Below are 10,474 nucleotides of genomic sequence, written 5' to 3' on the forward strand. Positions count from 1 at the left end.
GAGGCAAAAAAATGCAAAACATCAGAAAAGTTTGATAAAGTTACAGAGATTACAGAGATCATGGTCTCCCTTCCCTTCCCTTCCCTTCCCTTCCCTTCCCTTCCCTTCCCTTGTTAAGCAAGGGGAGGCTGGAATTAACAGTGTAAAATCTTAATGAGTAGATTGTGCTGAGCAGTGCGGTTCACCTCCATTATTCTCCCAGTCTCAAATGTTTACCAGCCAATCAGAGCATTCCTTAAAACCAGAGATTTATAGTGAAAAGTCAGCCCTAATTGAATTTCTTCATTAAGAACACCATCAAACAGATACAGAACACCTTACACCACCTTGTTTAAATTAGATTCATTTTTCTGATTAATTATTAAAAGGAAAGTTTAAAAAATCATAAAATCTTAAGTGCTATTAAAAATTGATTAGGAATGCATTTTTTCATTGACCCAGTTTGTATTTTTTTAAATTTTTTTTGTCAAAGCTAATACATTTGAGTAGCTGCCTCAGACAGAAGTTTGTAATCATTTGGTCATCAGTCAATTAATCACAGCTTCATAAATATTGATCTCAGATTACATTTATTCTTCATTCTTGAAAGATAGTTTTTTATTAATTTAGGCTCACTCACATACATTGTGGTTTACACTGAAATTATTTTTAAAAGTTCTATTAAAATTTAATTTGAGCAGCCAGCCAACGGTGCAGCCACTGCACATTGTGCCACCTTTTGGCAGGTTTGTCACCTCCTCGTGGAAGGCCCTGAGTGCCCACAGTCATCCTGTAGGGCTTGCTGACTGGCATCTGTCACCCATAAACCTCTTCATGTTAAAGATACATACCACTTATCCCAGGTAGGAGTAAATTTGTGACTAAGTGTGGATTTTTCTGAGAGGAGCAAAGAGGGCTCTGACATTTCTCTTCCCACCCTCAGTGGCCATGTCCTGATTCCTGGTAGTCCGTCACAGATGATGTTGTCTTCGTGATTGTCATACAGCACTTGGCCGCCCCTTGGCCTCTGCCAGACATCCCACAAGCCATGGGAGGGGTGTTTGTGGGTACATAGGTTGAATGTCCCCAGCCCTGCTGCAGTCCCTGTCATGGAGGTCGCACATGACTTGTGACTCATTCTAGGATGGTGAGGCTACCTGGGAGTGCTCTTGCAGGGCCTGCTACTGTCTCTCTTCTGCCTAGGAAAAAATCCAGTGCTTACTTTTGCAGAAGTTGTGTCTGTAAACAGAAATTTAGGAATTTTTGAAGTGAGATGCTGCAAGGAAGAGGAAGGACTGATCAAAGCATTTGGAGGGAACACAGTCCTCCTTATAGCACATTCATCACACTTGAAGCAGTATATTTGTGGGTATGCCTGATCTTGTAGTTTAAGAAACAGATCAGGACATATCAGGAGTAAGATCACACATCTGAAGAGTGACCTAAAGCATTCACCACACAGGACGCATCCTTTTCTACCCCCTACTTTGTATTTTACTTTGAATGTTGTACTTCACACTGAGATTGACAAATTTCTTGGTTGGCTTCTGCAGTACATTTGGTTCTTTGTCCCATACTCTGGTAGAAAAAAGTGTGTCGAAGTCAATGTTCCCTCAAATCTCACTTGACTGAGGACTTCAGAGTAATGGGATCATGTAATGACTATTATCTTTTACAGCTCTGAAAAATTCTATGATTCATCTTTAATGTCTAACATCAAAAACGGTTGCCCGTTGTTGTCACTCCAAAACTCTTATTTATCCTGGCACAGCTCTTCTGAGAGGCTCTGAAATACAGTTTCAAATCATGAGCAGCAGAGTGTCCTGGTGTGCTCTCCAGCATCAGTATGGAGTCATGCAGACCCCTGTTAGCATTCCTTTTTTTGGCTGATGGAGAATGGATCACTTTTGTGACTATCCATTTATCTAAAGTTGCAGAAAGCTGATGTAGTTTCCAGAGTCCTATTCCCCAATCAAATATACCACTCATTTACCATAAAAAATTAAATCACACTGCAGCAAGTTATCAGACCCCTTCCTTTAAATCTGTCACACACACTGCTTTTCTGCACTTTCAGAGTCAGCCTGTAAGGATCATGTCAGAAACGTGTGCAGAGGGCATTCAGATAACCCATTTATTTTATGAATAGCTGTGAAGATTTAAGATATTTTCATCTCTAAGCTGTTTGCTACCACTCTGTTTGCTGCAAAGTTAGACCTTTTTTTCCTTTCATTATCGTTGGACTATGAACATGCTGGACAAAATTTCTTTGTTTTGCATTTATGGCAAATCTAGAAGGGCATTGTCTGCTATTAAGCTGTTTGCTACAAAGTTAGACTGTTTTTACTTTCATTATCCATGGACTATGAAAATGCTGGACAAAATTTCTTTGTTTTGCATTATGGCAAATCTAGAAGGGCATTGTCTGCTATGGCACAGTTATTTCCAGCAGAGAAGAGCTAGCAAGGGTATGCAACTGGGGACATGTTAAATTGCTTCAGCTGTAACCTTAAAAAATGCTTGTCTGTTCTCTGTATTGTGTAATCAGAAGTGGATTCTGAGGCCAGTTGCAGCTAATGTCTTCAAACAGGAGGGATGCCAAGGAGATCCAGTAAATATATGACTCTCTGACCAGTTCTTTGCCATAGTGTGATGGCTGGAACCAGGTTATCCAGTTTATCCAGTGGTTTGACAGATGCTACTGTGAATTTCAGCAGTGCTTTATGTTGAGTTTGGTAATCCCAGACAATCTTTTCTGGCAGAAAAGAAGAAAAAGAAAAGCTGCAAAGCAATAGAGAGAGATGATTGTAACAGTGCCCCAACTCTTCCTGGCTTTTTGCTGCAGACACCTGCAAAATGGTCCAATTGGTGTTTTCCCACTGAACTATTGTGTCACTAATTCACTGCTCAACAGTCTTCAGTACTTCTGAGAATGAATATGGTAGTTGAATATAAGGTACTAGCTTATGAAAATGCCTTTAAAAAATATCAATCTTTCCCTAAACATGCAGAGTTCATTTAGTCTAAAATATGCAAAGCTGTGTATTTCAGTGAAATTCTTTAAACTTCAGAATAATGTAAGAGAAAAACAATGCATTTCCTGTGAGTATATGCAGTAGATACACCTGTTTTTGCACTAATTGGATTGAATTGATTGAATTCAGCTGATATTTGAAAAACCTTTATTGTTAAAAATATAAAAAAGTGGAATTTTGTATTTTGTTTATATATATATATGGTTATTCTTGGCTCAAAATCAGTGACCTCTGGAGTGAAGTGGCAACCAGGGCATTGTACATGGCTCCTTGCAGGACCAGGCATTTGCCAGAAAGATGTAAAAGATGCTACAGATCCAAATCAGTCCCAGATCTTTCCTTCTTGATTTACCTCTGAAATCTGTAATCCCAGTTTCTCCATCTCTTCATTGCGAGAATGTTTAGCAAAGATGTTAAATATTCAAGTAATTTTTCTTCTTGTCTGTCATTGTAATGTCACCGGATTAAAACAGAAATCTCCCACCCTGTTGTTAGTATTTTATAATAGCTTGTCAGATGTTACTTCTTATAATAACTGGGACACCACAGTTCAGGTAAATGTGGTCTTAGCCACTGAGGCAAATTTCACAAAAAAAACATAATAAAGAAATAGGCTGCTGTACAGATCTTAAATTGACAAGAGAAGGGAGTGAAGGATGTAACATGTATCCAGAAACTGCTGCATTTTTATAAACTTTGTGCTATTGTTTTCCAAATCTGTCTGTGGGGTTATGTTAGGAAGGAAATGGAGAAACGGAAGAATGAAGATAGAAGTAATTGGAATGAACAATGAATAGGAGGGTGAGGAACCAAAGATAAAACTGCAGAGATGCCGTGGTGATGTTATCAATATCCATCAATTCTGGCTTGAGTGATGGCTGAAGCTGTTCTTGCCAGCTTTGCTCCTTGCAGCTCATCCCTGCAGCTCCCTCCACCCCTTCATGCTCATGGGAGTGGAGGAGGTGGTGTCCCGGTAGCTTTGAGAGGGGCTCCCTCGGTGGGTGTGCTCTCTTCAAGGAACTCATAAAGAGCCCTTTGAAAGGAGTGCAGGGTGCACAACTTGGCTGTCTGAAAAATTAGTAAGAATTTTTTTTAGATTCCTCTTCATCCAACAAAAAGCAAATTTCACCAACCACATCTAGGAGTCACTGCCAAGAAAGAGAGCTTTCTAGGATATGACATCACATCTTCAGATAAACTTCCTAAATCAATTTGCTGAATTGTATTCTACAAGTGTCTAGTTTTAACCCAGGGCCTATAAAGGGTTGCTAGAGTGAGTTTGCCAGATATTGTAGATTTGTTTTACGGCTGACAAGGTGAATCCCACAGTTTGGTATTAGAAAGCTGGGTGAAGAAATGTCTGCTTCAATTCAGTTGACAAAAAAGTGAAGTCTGACCAGTAACTAAAGATCTTGATTTCAGTGACATTTCTGTAATAATATCCTAAGTGCAGTGGGTTTTAGAGCCAGCTGTTTATTTCTGGGGGGACACTAAGGCAGACTTGCTTACAATTGTATTTTCCTGAAATGAACCAGTCTTGCTTGCTGACAATTCTCTAAATGAACCATTTTTCCAGATATACTGCACCAATAATTTTCTTTGTGAGTCTTACTTTCTACAAAACATCCTTTGAAAAGGATTGTACTCTGGCAATAAAATTTGCCTTTTGTAACTTTTTTGTACATAGTTTATTCACTTTTTTTTTTTTTCATTTTATCAAGTATTTTCTAGTATTCAGACAAAGATCTTTGGTAACTTTAAAGATATAATAAAGTTAGTTGAGGAATATATGAATTTATTTAAGTGCTTATAGGAAACCTGGATTGCTGTATCATCTGTGCTGAAATATATGGCTAATTAATTTGCTAAGTGCAATGAGGAAAAATCAAGGACTATTTATATCTGGCCTTGGTTTTGATTTTCTTATGAATGTTCACTGTAGAAAGTAAAGTAAGAACTTTGATCTTACAGTGTTCTCCTGAAAAAAAAAAACAAACCCAGCTTTCACTGGAATTGAAAACTGAGGAGGCAGCCTCCAGTGTCTGTACCTGAGGACCTCTGTCTCCAGAGCTGCTACTGACTTCAGTGGGAATTTTGCCGAAGTACAAAGAGATGAACAGGAACTAAGAGTAGGAGCAGAGGCAATGTTGCAGTTTCACCTGAAAATTAAGCTTTTAGGGACTATAAAATGTTGTAAGTTTATTTTTGTTTGTTTGGTTGTGTGTTTTCATTTTTTAATGTAATAACTAGAGGCATTTTAGATTCAAATTGTATACCTTTAAGCTGAAAGGAGAACTGCACTTAATAACTGATAACTTAATAGCACATTTAAATGTGTTTTAAAATACTTCAATTTACCTATTAAGACCAAATAGACTGTCTGTTAATTTGACAGAATATCCATGTTCCCTGAACTTAGGGCTATAAAAATTGTTCATCTGCTCAGTCACAGGCCATTTAATTTTGGATGCATCATTGCCAGTTGGTTACAGTAATTAGCATTCTCTCTATTGTAGCAGCTTCCCTGAAGCTATGCTAAGTAGGGTTACACTTCTGTATGGAAACATAAGCAGCCTTGTGCAAATGAGCCTGGCCACCCATCTTAGAGACAGAAGCCCTAGCTACAGCTTCTTGGCTCAGGGTGCCCTATATGCCCACCTGCAGATCTTATTTACTGGTTATTAATGACATGAAGTGTAGGCAGCTGTGAAAGGCACAGCATGGCAGCTTAAAGCCTCTGCTCCAAACTATTCTCTCAGCCTTGTCATTTCTTTGAGTGACATCTAATTTCCTTTTTTTTTTTTTAATATTCTCCTTTATACTCTTTTTTAATTAAGTTATAGGACAGAAATAAATTCTCTGTGTGTAAATCATGTATAAACATATACATATATATATATAAACAAACCTGTGAACTGAGGCATGGCATTTGCTAACACAGTTACTTGCCACTTAAAACATGGATTCTCAGATAAAAATATTTGTTTCGATAAATCCTCTGTTATTATGAACATATGCTGTGAATATTTTGGTTCAGTATGTTTTTCCATGTCTCCTAATGCCTAAACTAGTGTTTTTATTGTATTTTTAATGGCGACACCAACTGCCAGCACCAGATTATGAGTATTCCTGAAACTGTTCATTTGTAAAGGCTAGAATAAACAGTACAATTGTTAAACCATAAATAAATTAAAAAGAAGTCAAGATTTTTTGCCAGTTGTTCTGCAGCCTATGCACATTTTCTTGTTCTGTGTGAAATGTCTATGCTTTCATTTGGTTTCCTGGGAAACAAGTGAGGGGTGGTATGCACTGCAAGATGTACTCTAAGAATAATTCTTCCCATTTAATCCACTCTGATTTTTACTTCTTAATATACTGGAAGGTAACTAATATTTAATACCATGAAATGTATCTGTGCATGTTTAATGATTCAATTAATCAGAGAGAAACCTTCTTTATAATTAAATATGGATAGGCTATAGTCTTTTCTTCTCATTGACTGATGCTTCTGAGAATAAGGGATAAGAATAATTTTATACCATTATTTTGTGTGCCTTTTATTAGAACTGAACTCTTTGGGTGTAAAATCAACGGTAGAAGGACATTTTTTTACACTTATGCACTCTGCAGTTTCTGTATTCCATAAAGTCTAACCATATGAATTTAGATACCAATACCACAAGGACTTACATGTGTTTAAGCACAAGAGAAGTTCAACTGATGCTAATGTGATTACTCACATTAAGTTTAAAGACTGTGCTCGAGCCCTTGTAGGGCTGTCTCTTTCAATTTCTGGAAGAGGCCTGATGTGAGCTTGGAAAAGATTGTATATGCTCGCTCTGTAATTCTTGATTTGATGGTGACTTGTGGCCATAGCTCATCTCCTTATAAGTAGCCATTTTATTAATCTGGTCATGGACCCCTCTTGACTTGATTACTTAAAGAAAGGTTATAAACCCCAATGTAACTTATGCTTCCACATCTCCATACAAAATTCTATAAGTATAGGCTAAATAAAAGCCAACTGTTGTCAACACAGTTTGAGATGGAGGGGATCTGTTGGGAAGTTAATAAAATAATGATGTACATACAGGCAGATTTAAATATGGAAATGGAGCTTTCCTGCTTCTTGATTTTGTATAAATTGTTGAATATATTTGTTTAATGATTTATACAGAGCCTCAAGCCATAGCAACTAGGTGCTGTTTACAAAAGTTAAAGCATAAGTTACATGCAGTCTACAATGGGCCTCATTAAATGACCACTTATGCTGCCAAGGGTACCATATGTCAATAGGCATGTTGTGAGACCACTTTTCAAGTTTGTCACTGCTCGTATTTCACATAGTCATTTTTTCCAACATATGTTCCTACCTTTTTAATAATAAGAAATTTTTTTATTATCATTTTAACAGGGAAATAATTAGCAAAAAAATTGAATGCCAACATTTTCTCTTATATATAGGCTAAGTTTATAGTGGGCAATAGGGTGCCTATTCTGAAGAATAAAAAAGTGGTTATACTATGTCTGTAGCACTTCAGTCAAGAAAGATCCATTAATTTGTTTTTAGGGTTATCTTAAGCAAGAAAAAGTAGTGTTTTGCTCAGTTAGGGTCCAGGTATCTGGTGTGTATTATTTGAATGTTTCTGTTGAGACTTTAGAAACTGTGGACAAAACCCTGGTATCCACGGAATATCACCAAGACTGGGTTTCCTTTCTTAGGGGCAGTAGCATGCTGCATTCAGGTGTTCATTAGGAAGGTGATATTCATTGAAAAGAAAACCAATAATCTTCTCTGGAAAAATAATCGAGTCAGTATATAAGTAGGGACTGATGCCAGCTATCATGTTTGGAACACTTTTGTGCATCAGGGTGTCTATTTTAAACATCAGTGCTCAAGGATTAAAGCACCCCTTCATTGCTGATGTCCCAATTTCCTTGGCTGGAGTGGACAACTGAAATAATGTGTTATTGGAGAGTAAAAGGCTGTTGATTGTGATCAAATGTGCCCCAGGTGAGGAAGCCAACATCTACATCTGTTCTGAAAGAAGTTCTGTCAGCCTTTATATATACAAACTGTGGGATGATCTAGTGGAGAATTTTAGCAACCTGTGTTTAGTGTAGGTGCAAAGTCAGCAGGTAGCAAAACCTCACAATAAACTGTGCAGGTCATCTGCAGATGAATACCAGTGGAAGGTTTGGACCATGCCAAGCAGTCACATGCTGGGAAAGAGTTTGCATCAAGTTATTTTAAGGGAGTTCACTATTTTATAGTGTTTTAGATGACATTATTTCTTAAAACTGTATGTTTGAAACTTCTCCTCTTGTGAGGTCATCTTCAGTAGCTCTTCTGTGAATGTGTATCATTGCATGATCTTGAGCTATGTTACCTCATCACACTACAGGGTAAAAAATGTGTGAACTATTCCCTTGAAAAGTCAAGGTTCTCCTTCTCTTAGAACTCCCATTTCTATCATGAGTAGGTTGGGGAAAAGGGCTTAAAACAGTGCCTAACATTTTTATGCACAAAAAAATGTTGTCACTTTGAGATGGATTCTTCTCATTTGACTTGTGGATATTTACAATTGTGGTACAAGTCCACTTTTGGTGAATTTTTTTTTTAAAGGCAAATATGACATGATTGACTATTGCCTATCACATGGTTGTGCAAGTTAATACTGCCATACATGTGACAGAGGGGATACAAATACCTTTTGTTCATGAATGTGAAATGAAATGTGAAGAGTAATGAAGCTAATTTCTTTCTAGGTCTCAGCCTCAAGGTACTCTTGAACAAGGTTTTCTGAAAAAAATGGCATTGTAGGTACTTGGGTACAGTGGAGAGAGAAAAACATTTGAGATCCAGTATTAGATAACATTAACTGTGATATCTTTTGGGCTGTGGAAGAGTTCCAGAAAGAAGTCTAACCACCAAGTTTCAGGGTCCTGCACTTGAGTCACAACAACCCCATGCAACACTACAGGCTTAGGGGAAAGTTGCTGGACATCTCTCTGACAGAAAAGGACATGGGGGCCTTGTTTGACAGCTGACTGAACATGAGCCACCAGTGTGCTCAGGTGGCCAAGAAGGCCAGTGGCATCCAGGCCTGTATCAGCAAGAGTGTGGCCAGCAGCACCAAGGCAGTGATTGTTCCCCTGTGCTCAGCACTAGTGAGTGCAGGGGACAATCACTGTACTCAGTGATCGTCCCGCTCAATGCTGTACTCAATCCTGTACTCAGCACTAGTGAGGCCACACCTCAGATGTGTCCAGTTCTGGGCCCCTCACTGCAAATAAGATATTGAGGCACTGGAGAGTGTCCAGAGAAGGGCAGTGAAGCTGGCAAAGGGTCCAGAGCACAAGACTGATAAGGAGCAGCTGAGGGAGCTGGAGTTGTTTAGTCTGGAGAAAAGGAGGTTCAGGGGTGACATGACTCTCTACAACTCCTGAAAGGAGGTTGCAGTGAGGTGAGGGTTGGTCTCAGGAAACAGCCCCAAGTTGTGTCTTAGACTGTATATTTCTTCAATGAAAGGGTTGTCAAGGATTGGAACAGGCTGCCCAGGGAAGTGGTTGAGTCACCTGAAGGTATTTAAAATATGTATAGATGTGGCACTTAGGGACATGGTTTAGTGGTGTTCTCAGCAGTGCTGGGTTAATGGTTGGACTTGAAGATTTTAATGGTCTCTGTGAAACTAAATGATTCAATGATTCTATGATTATAGTTTGGATCCAGCTACATCCTGTCTGGGCAGCAGTCTGGGATTCCTTATATTGAACTGAAAGTAATAATAGCAGCATAAAAACATGTGAGACTGCTGCATGCAGCGGCCTAGTGCTCCCAGTGTGTAGTTGAGATACAGCCAGAACATGTCCCTGGACTTTAATAATGGACAGTGCTATTATGGGTAGTGATTTCTTGCTGTAAGTTCTGGCTTAAGCATTGTAAGGGCAAACAACCTGAGCATGCTTTTTTCTGTGGCTCCAACTCCCTTGTGCTACTTGCTGTCTTCGCACACTGCTTTGTAAGGGGTTCTAAAGCATAGAAATTGAAATTGAAAACCCTTACACTTTCTTGTGTACAACATGAATTCCAGTGACTCTCACTTCTGGAATTTTCACCATAGTAAATCTTCACACATGTTTTCAACTTGATGCTTCAGCCTTTGAATTTGGGATTTGGGATTAATGATCTTTTTATGAAGGATTTTAATTCAGTGTTGTTTGTCACAGGGTTCCTCAAGTCTCTTCCTGGGTGTAACTCTGGAGCTATGGTTTCCTAACCTTTGCTCCACCATAGGAGCACTGTTCCATACACCAAAAGAACAGTCCTGATTTGAATTCCTGGATTCGGCAAACTTGTGTTTGGGATGCTGTAAATTCAGCTGTTTGGATCAGCCTTCTGTGCCATTATAAATTATTTTATTAATAACTTACCTAGGACCTGCCACTTTTTTTGTTGT

The sequence above is a fragment of the Passer montanus genome, unplaced genomic scaffold (genome assembly GCF_014805655.1).
Source record: "Passer montanus isolate IOZ18808 unplaced genomic scaffold, ASM1480565v1 scaffold30, whole genome shotgun sequence".
Classification (NCBI taxonomy): Eukaryota; Metazoa; Chordata; class Aves; order Passeriformes; family Passeridae; genus Passer; species Passer montanus.